Here is a 19,811-nt window from a genome sequence, read left to right as displayed (position 1 = left end):
CAAATCTATACAGTAAATTGAATACAGGTGGCGACTTGGCTTCCGCATCCATCCTCTTTCATTACTAAAGGGAAATCCAACATTGCACCTCACTAGCCAGAGAAGAGGAAAATAAATACTCTTTCGTGTACAGTGCAAACTGAATGATACAAGCAAACTCTGAGGTTTACATCCCCCCCCACCACACACACCCAAGCCATCTCTTCCCTTAGTGTAGGCCTACAGTGTACTAAAGGATACAAGCAAACTCAGAGGTTTACATACATACAGCCCCCAGCCATCACTTCCTCTAATGATATGACTGTTTTAAAGTGCCTCAGTTGGTCCCGATCCATACAGATGGCGTCCCAGTCTGCTGCACACCTCACCACACCACACGGGCTCCAGTCAGGAGAAATCCCCCCGATGGCCCATCAGCCTGATCGGCTGCCATCTTTTTTACACACTAAAGTCTGGAGTGAGAGAGTAAAGCGACGCGTGGCCGAGGTGCCCTCCCTCTCCCTCTCAGACCTGATCTAAAGTCTGGAGTGAGAGAGTAAAGCGACGCGTGGCCGAGGTGCCCTCCCTCTCCCTCTCAGACCTGATCTCTACACTTCATCTCCTCATGGGGTACTTGGGGCCCGTTGCCATGACAACTGTTTTCTTAAGAGGTGAATCAAATAAAGAGAACGTGGATGGTGGAGGGGAGCGGAGTGTAGCGGAGGGGAGGGGAGCGGAGGAGAGGGGAGGAGAGGGGAGTAGAGGGGAGCGGGGGCGATCAAACTCATTCCCCCACTATTTCTTTCTTTTTCTTTCTTTTGCAGTCGTCTTCATGACTCCAGAGAGACTATTGAATCCTCCCTTAAACCAAACATGGTTGATTGAATTGTATTGAGCAGACGAACAAAATATCACAATGAATTACGTAAATATCCCTCTATCTTCCCCCAAATCAGTTTTGTAAGACAGGGAGACCTCAGGCCACTTTAGAGTTCTAGAACCACTTTAGAGTTCTAGAAGGGTCATGTGACTGCAACAGACTCTTCTGGCCAAGTGGTTAACTCCCATTTCATATCTACAGGGTGCAATTTGTCAAAAGCCAGAAGGGGGATATATTGAAGATTTTAAGTACCATCAACTGAGTGTCATTAAACCGAGATTAAAATCATGAAGAAAAAGTGGAGCTATCAAAAGCAGAAGGGCCAAAATTCCATCACCCCCCCCCCTGACCCTGCATATCCATCCTAGCATATTCTGCCAACACAAGGTCAAAGTTCAGGCTAATAGTTGGCGGTTACAAGGTCAAAGTGAAGGCTAATAGCTGGTGGTTACAAGGTCAAAGTTAAGGCTAATAGCTGGCGGTTACAAGGTCAAAGTTAAGGCTAATAGCTGGTGGTTACAAGGTCAAAGTTAAGGCTAATAGCTGGTGGTTACAAGGTCAAAGTTAAGGCTAATAGCTGGTGGTTACAAGGTCAAAGTTAAGGCTAATAGCTGGTCATTACAAGGTCAAAGTTAAGGCGAATAGCTGGACAGTTACCTTCATGCAGTCGTTCCCAAACTGGGGGTTGCAAAGGTACTGAAGGGGGGTCACGGACAAAAGGTTTATGATAATTCCATAATTTGGTTAGTAACAGTATTCACTTCTATGGTTAATCATTGGAGTACCACTCCCCTCCCTGCAGGACATTTACACCACACGCCTCACCCGGAAAGCACTGATGATCATCAAAGACACAAGCCACCCTGCACACAAACTGTTCAGCCTCCTGCCCTCTGGAAAGAGGTACAGGCGCCTCAGTTCCCGTACCACCCGGCTGGCGAGCAGCACAATGCACCAAGCGATCAAGATGCTGAACACTCAACCCACTCTCCCTCCACTGTCAGCCTCTAGCCAGCAAGGCCACTGACAACCCGCCCCCCCCCCCCCACTGTCAGCCCCTAGCCAGCAAGGCCACTGACAACCCCCCCCCCCCATCCCCCACCACCATATCTGCGACTGAACATTCCACCTGCACTACTATACTTGTGACTGAACTTTCAACCTGCACTAACTCAAAACATGCACACACACACACACACACACACACACACACACACACACACANAACACACACACACACACCCACACACACACACACACACACACAACACACACATACACACACACACACAAGCACACCACACTTTCAGCACTAAACCCAAACATACACACACACACACACACACACACACACACACACACACACACACACACACACACACACACACACACACACACACACAGAGACACACGAACACACACACAAGACGCACACACCGCACCCTTCTACCTGCACTAAACACATACACACACACACACACACACACACACACACACACACACACACACACACACACACACACACACACACACACACACACACTGCTGCTGGTGTACTTGACAGACCTTTTTATATTTATTTTCTTCAAAATGCTACTATTACCATGTCAGAACGCTATAAAGGACTTTTTTTTAGGAAAAGCACAAAAACACAACAAATACCTCTTAATGTATGTCCTCTACAAGTCTTCTGTTGTCCAGTCTTGCACTTTAAATGTCTGTATGAGCACTGTCTATGTCCATACTGTCTTAAGTCCATGTATAAGTACTGTCTATGTCTATACTGTCTATGTCCTTACCTTAATTAGTCTATGTCTGTATGGGAAAGCAAGAAATGTAATTTCAAATTCTTTGTATGACCAGTGCATGTAAAGAAATTGACAATAAAACCTACTTGACTTGACTTGACTAATAGATGTACCTGTATCTGCTGTCCCTTGAGTTGTGTGGATTTTTAGCCTAGGCCATTATTTTGTCCATTAATACTGCTTGAGATTTTCAATGAATAGTTGCTCGAGATCCATTGCTAGACTAAGATTATGGTGGGTGGTGGGAGGGGAAATCCAAAAGGGGGTCCCCACTGAAAAAGTTTGGGAACCACTGCCTTCATGTGCCCCTCTTTGTACTGTACTTAATTACCATAGGATTTAAAGTGTGCAGACTTCTCAGTCTGATAATTACCACAGCCACTCAGTCTAGTTGGAGCTTTTTACCAGCTATATGTGGCGTTTACAAGATACATAATAAAGTCTCTTCTCTGCTCCTGAAAACAAAACTGGACCGCAGTGTGCAAGTAAACAGAGTCTCACAAACGGAAGAAAAGGTTTTGTTTTTGTGGTATGTTGTTTTTGCTCCAGGCTGTTTTTTCTTTCTTGTATTTTTTCTTTTTTTTGTTAGGATTTTGGGGAGGAAAAAACATATTCATTAAATGCAGAACAAGACAAACTGAATCCCTGTCTGCTGAAAATGGACTTGCATTAGCCAATCACTATTGACAGAGCACAAAGGAGGATAACATCCTCAAAAGCGACTCTAATGCAAGTCCTTTTACATTTGCCTTCATAACTCAAGAAGGGTATTGTAGTCAAGTCTCAGGAGTCATAGTCAAGTCTTCCCAGATGAAATAAATGCCCCCTCAAAATGCGAGATGGCATGCTGGCTAGACAACCAGTTGTATTTGAAGTGGGCACAAGAAACAAATTATAGCTGTCTGGTTCATAGACATGACAAGAAAGTGTAAAGCACAGCACATTACATTCCAACAACCAAAAGAGCTTTTAGAATTAAACTCTATTTTTTTATTTTATTATTATTATTTTTTACTTTTTTTCTCTCTAGATCAGTGATTTTCAACCTTTTTTAAAGCCAAGGCACACCTTTTTCAAGGCCAAAATGCCCAGGCACACCACCAATGATGAAAAGCTAACTAAAAATGAAACTTTATTGCCTGTATTAACACAGACGTTCTATAATTTTCCACGGCACACCAGATGATCTCTCACGGCACACTAGTGTTCCCCGGTCAAAAACGCTGCTCTACACAATGCTAATAACACGGTTGCCCTTTAAAAAGAGAGCAAGACTATGGGTCAGCAGAAAAAAAATAAAAACAGCCTACAGTACCTCAGAAAGGCTCATAACAAGGATGACTGAGGCAACTTTCATTAATTGAAAACATTTATTGGGGGGATATTCACATTTAATCATCTTTTAAGGAAAAGGAGGCTGCTGATATGATGTGATAGCGGAGAGCTGTTGGTGGGTAACATGTGAGGACATTTGGACTACGGAGAGGGGAGTCCTCCAAGACCCATCTCCCAACAGGCACGACCATCCGTCTAACTTTCCCGCCATGACAAAGCATGTTGAAGTGAGGCAACCGTGGCCCTCTGAAGTGAAGAAGACTCAACTAGGAGGGAAAACTCAAACCCTCAAGAGAAAATGGCTAGAGGAGATTTGTAAAATAGACAGAAAGCGAGGAAAAAAGAAAAACAAAGAAGAGTGTGTGAGTATGTTGAGTCTATTTTGAGTATCTTGAGTGGATGTACAGTAGTCAATGCCTTTGACACACCTCCGTGGGAATAAAAAAAGACACAAGAGCTGCCTGAGAGAGGTGTGGAATATCTGTGCTGTGTTCATCCTCTGACATCTTACCAATGCCAGATACCCTAGTAGTGCATAGTGGCAGGAACAGAGGTGTGGAACAACGTTCATCCTTTGAAATCTTACCAGTGCCAGATCCAGATCCCATAGTGCATAGTGGCAGGTACAGAGGTGTTGAACAATTGCTCATCCCTTGAAACCTGCAGTGGCAGGTATGTGAATAGAGAACACTGAGGCTCAGATGCTGCTGCCATGTTCCCAACACGGTGACACCTGTTAAAAAGGGCTGACGAGCCGTGAGGCAGTAGCTTACAGGAGACGCTGGTTAAAAAGGGCTGACGAGCCGTGAGGGAGCAAGAAGAGCAGCACAGGCAGCTTTTTGCATAGCCAAGTCCACACGCCTCCTTTGATAACATGCCACTTCACACAAAGCACAAATTTGAATGTATGCCCTGGCACAAACAAACTGTTCGGAGAGGTGTCAAAGGCGGGGGGAGTCAGGAGAGAAAGTGTTCAAAGCCAGCACGGCTGGTGGTGACGAGTCGGTTCAGATCAGACGCCCTTCTCTTGCTGAGTAAGAGGACAATGTGTGCAACATAGGAGAGTTACACAGCACGGGAGGCAGTTAAGCTGACAGGGGGGACAAATGGGTCAGTTGTCAGAGAGGGGGCCCAGAATTGGGTCCTAATTACATTGTATGTACTGAGTAGGGGGGCCTTTCAGATTCATTTGTCCTGGGCCCAGCAAAAGCTGCCAGCGGCCCTGATGGGAGGCCACAGCACGGAGAATTACAGCAGAGGGGACAGTCACACGGGAGGGCACCATACACCAGAGACACACACCCTGAAGACACCATACACCAGAGACACACCATCTGAAGACACCATACAACAGACACATACCCTCTGAAGACACCATACACCAGACACACACATACCCTCTGAAGACACCACGCACAAGAGACACACACCCTGAAGTCACCATACACCAGACATATACCCTCTGAAGACACCATACACCAGACATATACCCTCTGAAGACACCACACACCACAGACACACACCCCCTGAAGACACCATACACCAGAGACACACACATACTCTCTGAAGACACCATACACCAGAGACACACACATACTCTCTGAAGACACCATACGCACATACCCTCTGAAGACACCATACACCAGACACATACCCTCTGAAGACACCATACACCAGAGACACACACATACCCTCTAAAGACACCATACACCAGAGACACACCCCCTGAAGACACCATACACCAGAGACACATACCCTCTGAAGACACCATACACCAGACACATACCCTCTGAAGACACCATACACCAGACACATACCCTCTGAAGACACCATACACCAGAGACACACACCCCCTGAAGTCACCATACACCAGAGACACACACCCCCTGAAGTCACCATACACCACAGACACACAGATACCCTCTGAAGACACCACACACCAGATACATATACCCTCTGAAATCCAATCACCTTGCACACACAAAACTCTGATGCGGCTGCTGTACTCTCATCCTCATCAGACTCACTCAGAACAAACAGCACCCAAACAGGACAAAAGCAGACAGAATATCACACACATGGTACAACAGTACAGCACATGACTATGGAAGATGTGACTTATGGTCTACATTACGGAAGAAATAAAAAAGTGGTAGTAAAAAAAGACAGCAGGTATATAAACTGAATATATGAAAAAAGGATTGGTGGGAAATATATTCTGAGCTCATTTTCCACATAATGAGCTTTTAGTGGAAAATTCTGAACATTATAATCAGGTCTGTACACATCAGTATTGACTAAATACCTGAAGATTATGCTGTCTGAAAGTCTCACCTAGTGTAGTGCTCAGAGCATTCAGAACATTCTTTTTACCACCTGACAATAACAACACATTTCCATTCGGGTGAAAACAAGAGAGAGAGAGAGATGTATATATATATATAAAGGCACTTCCTCCCACACATGGACATGCAGGAAAAGTGACTCCAACCGCTACAGGCATCAGGCTCCACAGAAGACTACCAAACTCCTGTGGTCAGTGTGTGTGCGTGTGTGGGAGTGCGTGTGTGCATGCGTGCGTGTGTGTGTGTGTGTGTGTGTGTGTGTGTGTGTGTGTGTGTGTGTGTGTGTGTGTGTGTGTGTGTGTGTGTGTGTGTGTGTGTGTGTGTGTGTGTGTGTGTGTAAGTGTGGGAGTGTGTGTGTGTGTGTGTGTGTGTGTGTGTGTGCGTTTGTGTGTGTCCGTGTGTGTACGTTCGAGTGTGTGTGTGTGTGTGTGTGCGTGTGCGTGTGCGTGTGCGTGTGTGTGTGTGTGTGTGTGTGTGTGTATGTGCGCGAGTGTGTGTGCGTGCGTGCGTGCGTGCGTGCGTGCGTGCGTGTGTGTGTGTGTGTGTGTGTGAGTACGTGTGTGTGTGCGGATGTACAGGTCTTTCACACTTCACTTGCTTCCCAGTGTTTAAGCGGTGCCAAAGCACAGCCAAAGCGGTCAGCATGGAAGTGGCTCTGAATGGCTCTGGAACAGCGATCAGCAACGTGTGTGTGTGTGTGTGTGTGTGTGTGTGTGTGTGTGTGTGTGTGTGTGTGTGTGTGTGTGTGTGTGTGTGTGTGTGTGTGTGTGTGTGTGTGTGTGTGTGTGCGCGTCCGTGTGTGTGCGCGCGCGTGTGTGTGTCAGCTCTGAATGGCTCTGGAACAGCTTGAACCCCTCCAGTACCACTTGTTTCCTGGCAAAGCATATGTGAGCAGTCATAGGTGGAGTCATGGGTGAGCGATTAGGGCGTCAGACTTGCATCCCAGAGGTTGCCGGTTCGACTCCCGACCCGCCAGGTTGGTGGGGGGAGTAATCAACCAGTGCTCTCCCCCATCCTCCTCCATGACTGAGGTACCCTGAGCATGGTACCGTCCCACTGCACTGCTCCCCATGGGGCGCCACTGAGGGCTGCCCCCTTGCACGGGTGAGGCATAAATGCAATTTCGTTGTGTGCAGTGTGCAGTGTTCACTTGTGTGCTGTGGAGTGCTGTGTCACAATGACAATGGGAGTTGGAGTTTCCCAATGGGCTTTCACTTTCACTTTTCTATATGTAAACGCAAAAAAAAAACCTCACATGCAAACATAACAGGTGCACACAACAACCTCACAGATAACATCCGTGTCTACCTGACAGCCATTATAGGAAGTGGCAAAGAAATTCTGCCAGGCTAAAAACTAGACAGAGGATCTGCCTTTTTCACTCCTGTAACCTTTCTGTTCAGCTTCTTTTAGGGAGTGTTGTTGAGAAGCTCCCTGACTAATGCCCTAGCTTGCTGGCCATGCGGATGCCAATCCCCTCACGTCACCGGATGTAGTGGGGCATTCCATTCCTTGAGGACCTTGAATTAAAAGCGAAAAGGCCGAGAGCTGCTCTGGGAGAGAAGGCAAGAAAAAGGCAGAGCACATAAACTAAGCTCCCCTAGGGGGCGCCATCAATACTATTGACATACAGACTCTCCACGGAGCTGAGCAACCCATAAACCACCCGCGGTAGACAGCAGAATTACTTTAATAATGCCGGTTAAACAATGGGCCGGGTCGATAACATGTTGCTCTGACCTTAAGATATCCTCACGATTTTTAGTACCTATTTGTAAGATAACCCACAATGTCTCAATTCCACACACCAGCTGAATCCATATCTACCTAATATCCAGGAATCCAGCAGTGTCATTGTTTACAGGGTTGAGGTAGGGGATTCCCTCCACAACAAATGAAGTAATCTCAATGCAGTTTCAGGCTTGACATACTTGTAAAGCATACACCAGGGGTGGGCAATTATTTTGGCCCAAGGGCCACAATGGGTGTAGAATATTGACCGAAGGACCAGATATCGCAAGCAACTTGTCAATAATATATAATAGAAATTGCGTAAACTAACATAACGTGGCAACTTTGCCATTCCTGCACATTATGATAAAATGGGTGTAGAATATTGACCGAAGGTCCAGATGTCGTTGGTAGGCAACTTGCCCGTGTCAATAATAAGAAATATTATATGCTGACATACAGTAACTTATAATGAGGTGCATTCAGATGTTGCCCAGGTTGCCAGATGTTGCACATGAAATGGCTCAGCGGGTCGCGTGTGGTCCCTGGACCTGAGTTTGCCCACCTCTGCCGTACACCTATATGTACAAGAATGTAAAGAGCAAGGGCAAATGTGAGCGGGTCAAAATCATACCGCTCAGGGATGGGCAAAGATACAATTACATGTATTTTCAATACAAATACAAACTAGACTGCCTGTGCAGTCGCCTTCGACTGCTTAAGGTATATCCCCGAAACGCGATGCTTCCAGTCCCCAATCATTCCTACCACTCCCGTCCACCTTTTCATGAACGTTTATGATAAATATAAAATATAAAATAAATATATTTAATATCTACACATAGATCAATGACGTGCAGAGGCTTAAAACCAAATGACTATTGTGAAAATGAAGGAAAAAATGGGGCAAATGGTAACACTGTTTTAATGGTTCACTATTACAGTGGATATACCACATTAGGTACAGTGTAATAACCAGTGTAACAATATTTAATACCATGTCATACCAGTGTGACACCATGTACCAATTTTGTACTTATATCATGTAGGCTATTTGTGTGTAAGTGGTATTACATGGTATTGCATATTTGTACACTGGTTTTACACTAGTATTACATGGTATTACATATTGCTATACTGGTTATTACACTGTACCTGGTATTGCCTATTTTTACACTGGTATTACACTAGTATTACATGGTATTAAATATTGTTACACTGGTTATTACACTGTAGGCCTACCTGATATGGTAGATTCACTGAAATGGTGAACCATTAAATTAAGGAGTTACCGGGCAAATCAATCCACCCAGTCAGAAGTTATGGGCCAAATAAAAATTCCACCATTTTGAAAGTGTTGACCTCCAAACTTGAATCAGTTTATGAACCCACCCTGCAGCATTCACACACCAAATCTGGGACAAATCCATCCACCCGGTCAGAAGTAATGGGCCAAACAAAAATTCGGCCATCTTGAATTCGGCCATCTTGAAATTGTTGACCTCCAAACTCGAATCAGTTCATGAACCTACCCTAGAACATTCACACACCAAATCTGGGACAAATCCATCCACCCGGTCAGAAGTTATGGACCAAACAAAAATTCGGCCATCTTGAATTCGGCCATCTTGAAAGTGTTAACCTCCAAACTCTAATATGTTCATGAACCCACCCTAGAGCATTCACACACCAAATCTGGGACAAATCCATCCACCCGGTCAGAAGTAATGGGCCAAACAAAAATTCGGCCATCTTGAATTCGGCCATCTTGAAATTGTTGACCTCCAAACTCGAATCAGTTCATGAACCTACCCTAGAACATTCACGCACCAAATCTGGGACAAATCCATCCACCCGGTCAGAAGTTATGGACCAAACAAAAATTCAGCCATCTTGAATTCGGCCATCTTGAAAGTGTTAACCTCCAAACTCGAATCAGTTCATGAACCCACCCTAGAGCATTCACACACCAAATCTGGGATAAATCCATCCACCCGGTCAGAAGTAATGGGCCAAACAAAAATTCGGCCATCTTGAATTTAGCCATCTTGAAATTGTTGACCTCCAAACTCGAATCAGTTCATGAACCTACCCTAGAACATTCACACACCAAATCTGGGACAAATCCATCCACCCGGTCAGAAGTTATGGACCAAACAAAAATTCGGCCATCTTGAATTCGGCCATCTTGAAATTGTTGACCTCCAAACTCGAATCAGTTCATGAACCTGCCCTAGAGCATTCACAAACCAAATCTGGGACAAATCCAAACATCCGTTCAAAAGTTATCGCGTTAACACGAAAGACCTTACGCGGCGGCGGCGGCGGACGCGGCGGCGGCGGCGGACGCGGCGGCGGCGGTGCACGCAAAACCATTACATCCCCGACGCTCCGCGTTTCGGGGATATAAATACCCAGCAAAAAGTGTAACAAATAAGATACAAAATACATAACTGTAACAGTATCTAATATCGAAATACAGTATTTTGTATTTTTCAACACACAAAATACAACAAAAACCATTGTGTACAAAAACTACCTATTTAACTTACACAATGAAATTAATTGAGCAATTAAATTCTGAGAAATGAAATGATGATTAGAAAACAAACAAAAACTCAAACAAAAAAGAAAGAGGTCCTGCTGTAGGCTAAATAAGTATGTATGCCCTTTATCATCCCAGTGGGGAAATTCATGTTTTGTAGCAATATCATACATGCATACAACTTGTGCAAAAGTACTGACGATGACATACAAACACAAGACCAAAAACTTGAATAATACTATATAAGGGAGATATACTGTAGGCTGTCGTCATAACTAATTTTCCAAACAGCTTCGCATTCCAACGTTGGCGATGGGGCCGGTTTATGAGGCCTGCAAATGAGAACATGTCTCAACTGGTCACCCTTCACTCTTGACTTAATTTGTCAATTAACATGTCAGTACCATAAGAATAACAATCATTTCTGTGGCAAAGTAGAGATACAAGTGCTTTTTAAAAAAAAGTGCACTATAGGATGGTGGTAGTATTGCAACTATACTGCTCATTGAAACTGTGCTGCCTATAGGATGGTGGCCAGAGTAGGTATTGCAACTATACTGCTCATTGAAACTGCGCTCCCTATAACATGGTGGCCAGAGTGGGTATTGCAACTGCATTCCAATATGCGACCTTGCTTCCTCCACTTGTGCTTGTGGCCTCGCCCCACCTCCTGGCCCATCCTCTGTGGAGAAAACAATTAAGTTTCCCAGCTGTCAGCCTAGCCACAACAACTTTTAGGGGACTGTTTTTCATTCACCATCCCAATTGCAAATGAGAAAAAGACTTTACAATTGAGCTTTTGTGAGATATTGAAATATAATGCTGTTGTCACGACATATTACCTCCTGGTACGAGGCCACGAGCAGAAGTGGAGGAAGCAAGTTGCATATTGGAACACACTTTGGCTACGGTTAGTTTTAAAGCAATATGCACAGGTAATATCTCAATTCTACACAAAAGGCCCTAAATGGCAAACTGAAAGCAAGTTTGAATGACATGGGGAAAACATTAACACGTCATTGACGAATGAATTAAATGATTAGCCACTCACCTTGAACCAAATTGAACTTCCTGTGCAGACAAGGAGTGCGTTGCAATATGCGACCTTGCCTCCTCCACTTGCCTCCTCCACGTACCTCCTCCACTTGCTTCTCTCCTCGTACCAGGAAGTGATATGTCAAGATGACATCACTGACAACAGCATTACATTTCAATATCTTGCAAAAGCTCAATTGTAAAGTCTTTTTCTAATTTGCAATTGGGATTGTGAATAACAGTCCCTCAAAAGTTGACAGCTGGGAAACTTAATCGTTTTCTTCACGGAGGAGGGGCCAGGAGGTTTCCTGGTGAACCAGAAGCTATGTGTTGACGCCCAGGGGGCTGGGCTACACAAACCTTCTGGTGCACCTGTGATTCGCTCTCCTCCTCCGTTTACGAAATAAACAGGGCAGCTCGATGAATCAGGATTTCAGTGGGTATGACGTTTATCGAACGCAACACCCTCCCCCAGGGTAGTTCGGCTGTGCCCGCCCCCTCCCTGAATCACAACAGTAATGGCGGCGTGCGAGGAGTTATCATGCGTCGGGATGGAAGCAGCAATTTCAGCGGTGTTATCCAAAATACCTCAAGTTGATTTTCTAAAGGACGTTGTTCTGTTTTGGTTCCCGACCTGGCAGCGCTTACGTGACTACACATCCTACGTCACAAAGCTTCAACGTGAGTGGTCGAAGTGTCATGTCATTCATATGAGGTTGCTCCAACCGCGTGCAAGCATCTTTTGACTAAACCCCGCCTGCGGAGACGCGTGAAAGGGCAGTGTGCCAGTAGCCTGTTACTTACAGGCTACTGATTCACCAGGAAAGCCAGGAGGCGGGACGAGGAGACTAGTGCAAGTGGAGGAGGCAAGGTCGCATATTAAGATGCACTCAAGGCTTAAGAAATCCAAGCATGTGCCTCCAATTCAGCTAGGGGCATTCATATACTTTTTAACCTACAGCACCATCTTGTGTTCATATTGTGTAATAACATTCTTTAGAACAAAGTATTTGCATTTGTAGTTTTGTGAAATACACAAAATACTGGAGAAAAGTATTTTGATACAAAATACAAATACATGTAATTCACTTATATGAAATAAAAATACAAAATAGTATTTTGTATTTCAAAATGTATTTCAAATATCAATACTGCCCATCCCTGATACTGCTTTAGTCATTTCTCAAGGGGTGATATGCAGGGTTCAGGACCCAGTAGTGGGTGGTGACCTTAACGCAGGACCAATATGGGTGGTACACTGACCTTAACGCAGGACCCATATAGGTATTTAGTGTAATAATTAGTAGTATGACCAAAGAACAATGTTTTGCAGCTAAAGATGTCTATTTCTGGAAATTCAAAAATGGTGGACATGGAAAAGATCCCCCTTGTCATGTATGAAAAGTGCAGTTTTTCCAGTCATACAGAGTACTTAGATCTTACAATGTGATGATGGTGATAAGTATTCACGGAAAAGCTAATATTTGTGAATGGTCAGCATGAATTGTGGAAATGAACTACTAAAAATATTACACAGTGCACCTTTAAGTTATGAACAGTGTGACTGCCTCTGCATGCCAAATGGAGGGACGTGGGAGGAGACTAGAGGTTATTTGGTCAGCTGAGTGGAGAGCGCCTCTGACTGTGATAAATGATTTGACACACATGTGTGGGCATCTGACATTATGAGTTTCTGCATTCGAAAGCATCACATTGACCTTTCAAGTGGAGAACATATTTTCACAGCTGAACATAGCAAAAATTGATGCATCCCCTAATTAAACATTAATTGCCATAGCCATTATTTATGGAAAGACAGTCTTGGAGTATTAGTGCATCGAGAGGGGAATTGGCTCCCCAGTCTCCATTGCCTCTTTTCCACTGCAGCTTTTTTGGTAGGCCTACAGCTCGACATAAAGCGACTCGGCCGCTACTTTTTGCTTTACGATTGGGCTGTGTCAAGCCTATTTGAAAAGCAAAAAGTGGCTGCCTAGTCATGCTGTGTTGAGCTGTAGGCCTAACAGAAAACTTGCAGTGGAAAGAAGGCAAAAGCTGCTTGGAATTACAAGCAGTCAAACTCAAAAACAGGCCTACTCCAAACACATTAACTAAACACTCCACACATACTAATACTAATTGATTTTGGAAGTACTGAAGGGGGGTCAAGGACAAAAGAGACATTCCATAGAAATGGGACATCCACATGTTAACAGCTAAGAGCTAATAGATGGATTTGCTTTCCTGTGGACGTCTAGCGATAGAAAATATTCTTAAAACCCCATAGCGCAGCATCTATCTTATAACCTTACTGTCACCAAAATTGTCATGTCTATGTCTTAATATGTTACTTAAGGCTCTCGGCTCTGTCATAGCAATGTTGTTATAGTGTAGTTGAGTATTTTCAGCAAATAGTGAATAGGCCCGCTGGCGACCCCATCTGCAGTAAGAGGCTACATTAATAGTGAATAGGCCCACCTGCGTGGCGACCCCATCTGCAGTAAGAGGCTACATTAACCCTAAAGCGACCGACTGGGGTCATTTATGACCCCGGGCACATATTTCCATACACCATTTCTGCAATTTTCATCAGATAAACTTGTCCTTCTAGGAGTTTTTCAATACATATGTTGTGCATGTTGTGAATGATTTTTGTGAGATTTGGACCATCTATATGGGATTTATAATCAAAACACCTCTGGGGTCATTTATGACCCCGAGAGGATCCATGAGATACTCAACATTATAATGTCAATTGTTGTTGTAATTTTCAAACTCTGGATTTTGTATTTTGTGTCTTGGGGCAGGCCATGGTCAGCAGAACTAAAATATTCATAATATAAACATTTATAGTATTAAAATATAATATATTATATATATAAATAGGGCACCCCTGCGATAGCCAACAAAGCATATTGCGAGGGCACCCAGGTAGCATTTCCTCTGTTATTGCTCCATATTTTGTTGATATAATGGCACAGTGGTCCTAGACACATGATGAGAATATGAAATGGAAGTCATCCTGATGAACAAAGAGGGAGGAAACAAGTCATCAGTGTAGAAATCAATGGTGTTTTTAGAATTTTCCTTATTATATGGCTATACAAAGGCTGAAGCATCAGTTGAATCATTTCTTTGCTCTAATACATATGGAAGACACCTATTCACAGCTACAATGTCCAGAAAAAGTTTCAGAGAAATTTCGAGTGTGCATAAGGTTATATGTTTGAGACATTTTTTTGTCTATGTAAATTACCATATTCTCTAATCTTGCGATTTCATGAACCCAGAAATGTTGAGTACCCTAAAGTTGTATTTCAGAAATATCATCTATGGGCATAATGGATAGAATTTAGCTTGATTTCCCAAAGTTTCACAGTGATGAATTTCCATAATTAGCTTAAATATACTGTATTATTATGGTAAGACTACTACAATTGAATAGGCTAAAAAACTTCCTCAGTTGATTACTGATGATGAGAGAAGAAAAAATGTATTGGATGTTTTTTGTATTTTGATGTTTACATAATAAGGGCATATATCATATTTAGCATATATACGTAAGTTTGACTATTTTTTAACAAAACAATAAAATGTTCAAATTCACATTTTTTTTGCTTTAGATGAGGGACAAGTATGTGAAAGATGTAAATAAATTGGAATGAACCCCAAAAAATAATTTATATAGTGGTATTTCTATATAAACTCCTTGGGGTCATAAATGACCCCGCTCGGTCAGATTAGTCGCAAAAACAGGCCGGTCGCTTGAGGGTTAATAGTGAATAGGCCCACCAGCCCGCTGGCGACCCCATCTGCAGTAAGAGGCTACAGTAATAGTGAATAGGCCCGCTGGCGACCCCATCTGCAGTAAGAGGCTACAGTAATAGTGAATAGGCCCGCTGGCGACCCCATCTGCAGTAAGAGGCTACAGTAATAGTGAATAAGCCCGCTGGCGACCCCATCTGCAATAAGAGGCTACAGTAATAGTGACTAGGCCAACCTGCACGGCGACCCCATCTGCAGTAAGAGGCTACAGTAATAGTGAATAGGCCCGCTGGCGACCCCATCTGCAGTAAGAGGCTACAGTAATAGTGAATAGGCCCGCCGGCGACCCCATCTGCAGTAAGAGGCTACAGTAATAGTGACTAGTCCCGCCGGCGAGCCCATCTGCAGTAAGAGGCTACAGTAATAGTGAATAGGCACGCCGGCTACCCCATCTGCAGTAAGAGGCTACAGTAATAGTGAATAGGCCCGCTGGCGACCCCATCTGCAGTAAGAGGCTACAGTAATAGTGAATAGGCCCACCGGCAAACCCATCTGCAGTAAGAGGCTACAGTAATAGTGAATAGGCCCGCTGGCGACCCCATCTGCAGTAAGAGGCTACAGTAATAGTGAATAGGCCCACCGGCGACCCCATCTGCAGTAAGAGGCTACAGTAATAGTGAATAGGCCCGCTGGCGACCCCATCTGCAGTAAGAGGCTACAGTAATAGTGAATAGGCTGGCGACCCCATCTGCAGTAAGAGGCTACAGTAATAGTGAATAGGCCCGCTGGCGACCCCATCTGCAGTAAGAGGCTACGTCCAAAAGGGGATCCTTGCTGAAAATAATCTGGGAGCCGCTGCTTAATGTACGGTACAGTAGAAGAGAACAGTTCATCACAGCTCTTTCCTACTTAGTGCTTCTTTGGAATGGAGTAACACTGCCCTCCTCTGGTCACACAAAATACTGCAGGTTTCCATCTACTGTACATACGGTACATATTCTGTCTGTGAGGTATACGTATGTGGGGTTTCCAAAGGTGTACATGTACTAATAGGCAATACATGTACATTGAAAATTAAGCTACCTCTCCATCCAAGCGATGAAGCTGTAATTTCATGGGTACGATCGATCTGTGTGGAAATGTTAACTGATATTTGGCACTGGAGAAAGGGCCGCGGCTAGACATAACCTGCGGAGAGCTTAGGGCACCAACCACTTTGCCCCCAAAATTGGGCCCTCTTAAATTGTGATTGACTAAAAAAACGACATGGAAAAAATATTTAATTACATTACAGTACAAAAATGATACACTATTAGTTAGTAGGTTTTTATTATAATTATTTAATTATGAGGGGGACTCCTGACCCTTATGCTTAGGGCCTCCAAAACCTTATACTCTGTTCAGAATGCTGTCCCATAAAATGTTCTGCAAAATGATCTGCCCTGTTAACTTCAAAACAAATGGCATAATTAATAATGAGGATCAAATATTGCCCTGCTCATAGTAAATTCCAAGGTAATATGAGAAATTGCATACAAGGAGATCCTTAATGTATGGCGGCAGATGCCAGTTCAACACATCTCTGTGCTTCTTTGGAATGGAGTAACACTGCCCTCCTCTGGTCACAGAAAATACTGCAGATTTCCAATAATACAGGCCTGCATTATTACAGCAGTCAGTGATGTAGTCGCAGGGATACACAGTATACCCACCTGAACATTTCAGGGATTTCAGTATATCCACCTAAAATTGATTAATCCATTATTTAGAATAGCACAAAAATATACAGTATACCCACCTCAAAAAAGTAGACTACACCGGCAGCAGTGGCCCTTTTTGTGAAATACATACATACATACATACACACACACACACACACACACACACACACACACACACACACACACACACACACACACACACACACAGACAGACAGACAGACAGACAGACAGACAGACAGACAGACAGACAGACAGACAGAGACAGACAGACAGACAGACAGACAGACAGACAGACAGACAGACATAGACAGACAGACAGACAGACAGACAGACAGACAGACAGACAGACAGACAGACAGACAGATACACACACACACTTCTTAGCTGTCCATCGTGTCCGATGATGACGCTTGTTCCAGGGGGTTGGGTCCGGGGGGAGAGAGGGGATGGGGGTGGGGGGGTTGTTGGTCAACGTTGCTGTTGTTGTTGTTGTTGCCGTTGATGCCACCTCATGTGGCTGTGGAGGCCAATTTTGGAGCCGCACACTCTTCCACAGATGGAGCAGGTATGTCCTGATGATTGGGAGATGGGGTCTGCTTGCCGGTGTCGTTGGGCACGTCTTGCAGTCCTCTTTTGAATGAAGGTGTCATTGACTTGCTCAGCTGCTTTGCTGCACATGGCTCTCCAGGCTGGTCTGTTGGATGTTATTTTCTCCAGGTGGTCAGGGTTAATGTTGCAGCGCTTCAACAGTTCTTTGGTAAAGTCCTTGTATCTTCTCTTCTGGCCACCTGCAGCCCGCTTGGAGTTGAGCAACTGTCCATAAAGGACTTGGTGTGGGACGCGATAGTCAGGCATGCGAATAGTGTGGCCATGGCCTGCTTCCATGCTGGTGGTGCCGGTGGCAGTCAGAATGTCAGTATGGGGGATGCGGTCCTCCCAGGACAGGTGGAGTATTTTTTGCAGGCATCTGATGTGAAACATCTCCAGGCTTTTTATGTGGCGTCTGTACGGCGTCCATGTTTCAGCCCCATAGAGTAGGGTGGTGACACAGACTGCATTGTAGACAGCTACTTTAGTGCTGGTTTTCAAGTTGTTGTTGTCAAATACTCTCTTTCTAAGGCGCCCAAAGGCTGATGAGGCTTTGTTGATACGGTGGTTAATTTCACTGTCAAGGGTAGAATCTGCAGAGAGTGTGGAGCCCAGGTATGTAAAATGCTGAACAAGACTGATTGGATTGCCATTGATGTGGAAGCCAAGATGTGAAGGAGAGCTGGTACAGAGTTGCGCCATGACCTCTGTCTTCTTGGTGTTAACTTGAAGACCGAAGGACTGATACAACGCTGCGATGGTGTCCAGGGCATGCTGCATGGATTCTGGGCTATGTGCCAAGACGGCACAGTCATCTGCATATTGGAGCTCATGGANATGGCAGGTTGATGACAGACACACACACACACACACACAGACAGACAGACAGACAGACAGACAGACAGACAGACAGACAGACAGACAGACAGACAGACAGACACACACACACACACACACACACACACACATACATACGGTACATACATACATACTGTACATACATACAGACAGACAGACAGACAGACTGACTTTTATTTTTTATTTTACGTTTCAGTTTGTCACCAGTACCTTCAAAACCCCAGAGAGGGGTGCTCTGCTTCCCATTTCCGAACCGGTGTAGTTGACGAAGTCGCAGGTTCGCGCCCTGAGGGGGACGAGCAGGTGCAGGAAGACCTCCGTCACACATGCTGGGAGAGAAGATGGAGAGGGCAGCGTGTGACGTGATGTGTAAACTTCAACAGGTCATGAACTCCACAATCAAGATCTGTAAACCTCAACAGGTTATGGACCCCCAGTGGTTGTGGACATGGTGGTAATCTATAAATAAATAATGAGATGAAGCTTGTGAGTGCGGATTTTTCTCCTTTAAGTTGATACCTTTTATCTTGCACCCTTTTATTGCGCACCCAAAGTCATTAATTTTGTCTAAGAAGTTGAGCGCGTCCTCTGACAAACTTGAAGGTTATGGACCCCACAATAAAGATCTATGAACCTCAACAGGTTATGGACCCCACCAGAGATGGGACCAAGTCACTAATTTGCAAGTCGCAAGTAAGTCTCAAGTCCTTCTAATCAAGTCTGAGTCAAGTCAAAAGGTTACGACTAGAGATGTACAGGATCCAAGATCCGGTTCCGGATCCGGCAGGATAATAGGGTTTGTCAGACTTTCCGGATCCGGCAGGATCTTAAGCAGTGGATCCGGTATCCGGCAGTTACCTAAAAATCAGGATCTGGAGCATCTCTACTTTTTACGTAGCCTAGGCTTTTCAGTCAGTCTTTCACAACCCCAATCGCTGCATGGAGTGAAAGCCCTTTGGAAGCGGCCGTTGAAGGCAGTGTGGCAGTAAGACAATGAGTCTTAAAAATAGTTTGCACCAACGTTATAAAAAGGGCCCACATGTGCGAGTTGGCTATGCGTTTCAACCCTTTCGTAGGATCCGGTATCCGGTTCCGGCTGGATCTTAAGCAGTAGATCCGGTATCCGGTAGGATCCTAAAAATCAGGATCCGGTGCATCTCTAGTTACGACACATTTGACCAAGTCAAGTCCAAGTCCAAGTCGTGCCAAAGCCAAGTCAAGTC

The sequence above is a fragment of the Engraulis encrasicolus genome, chromosome 17, assembly GCF_034702125.1.
Source record: "Engraulis encrasicolus isolate BLACKSEA-1 chromosome 17, IST_EnEncr_1.0, whole genome shotgun sequence".
Classification (NCBI taxonomy): Eukaryota; Metazoa; Chordata; class Actinopteri; order Clupeiformes; family Engraulidae; genus Engraulis; species Engraulis encrasicolus.
Note: the sequence above shows the minus strand (reverse complement) of the source record.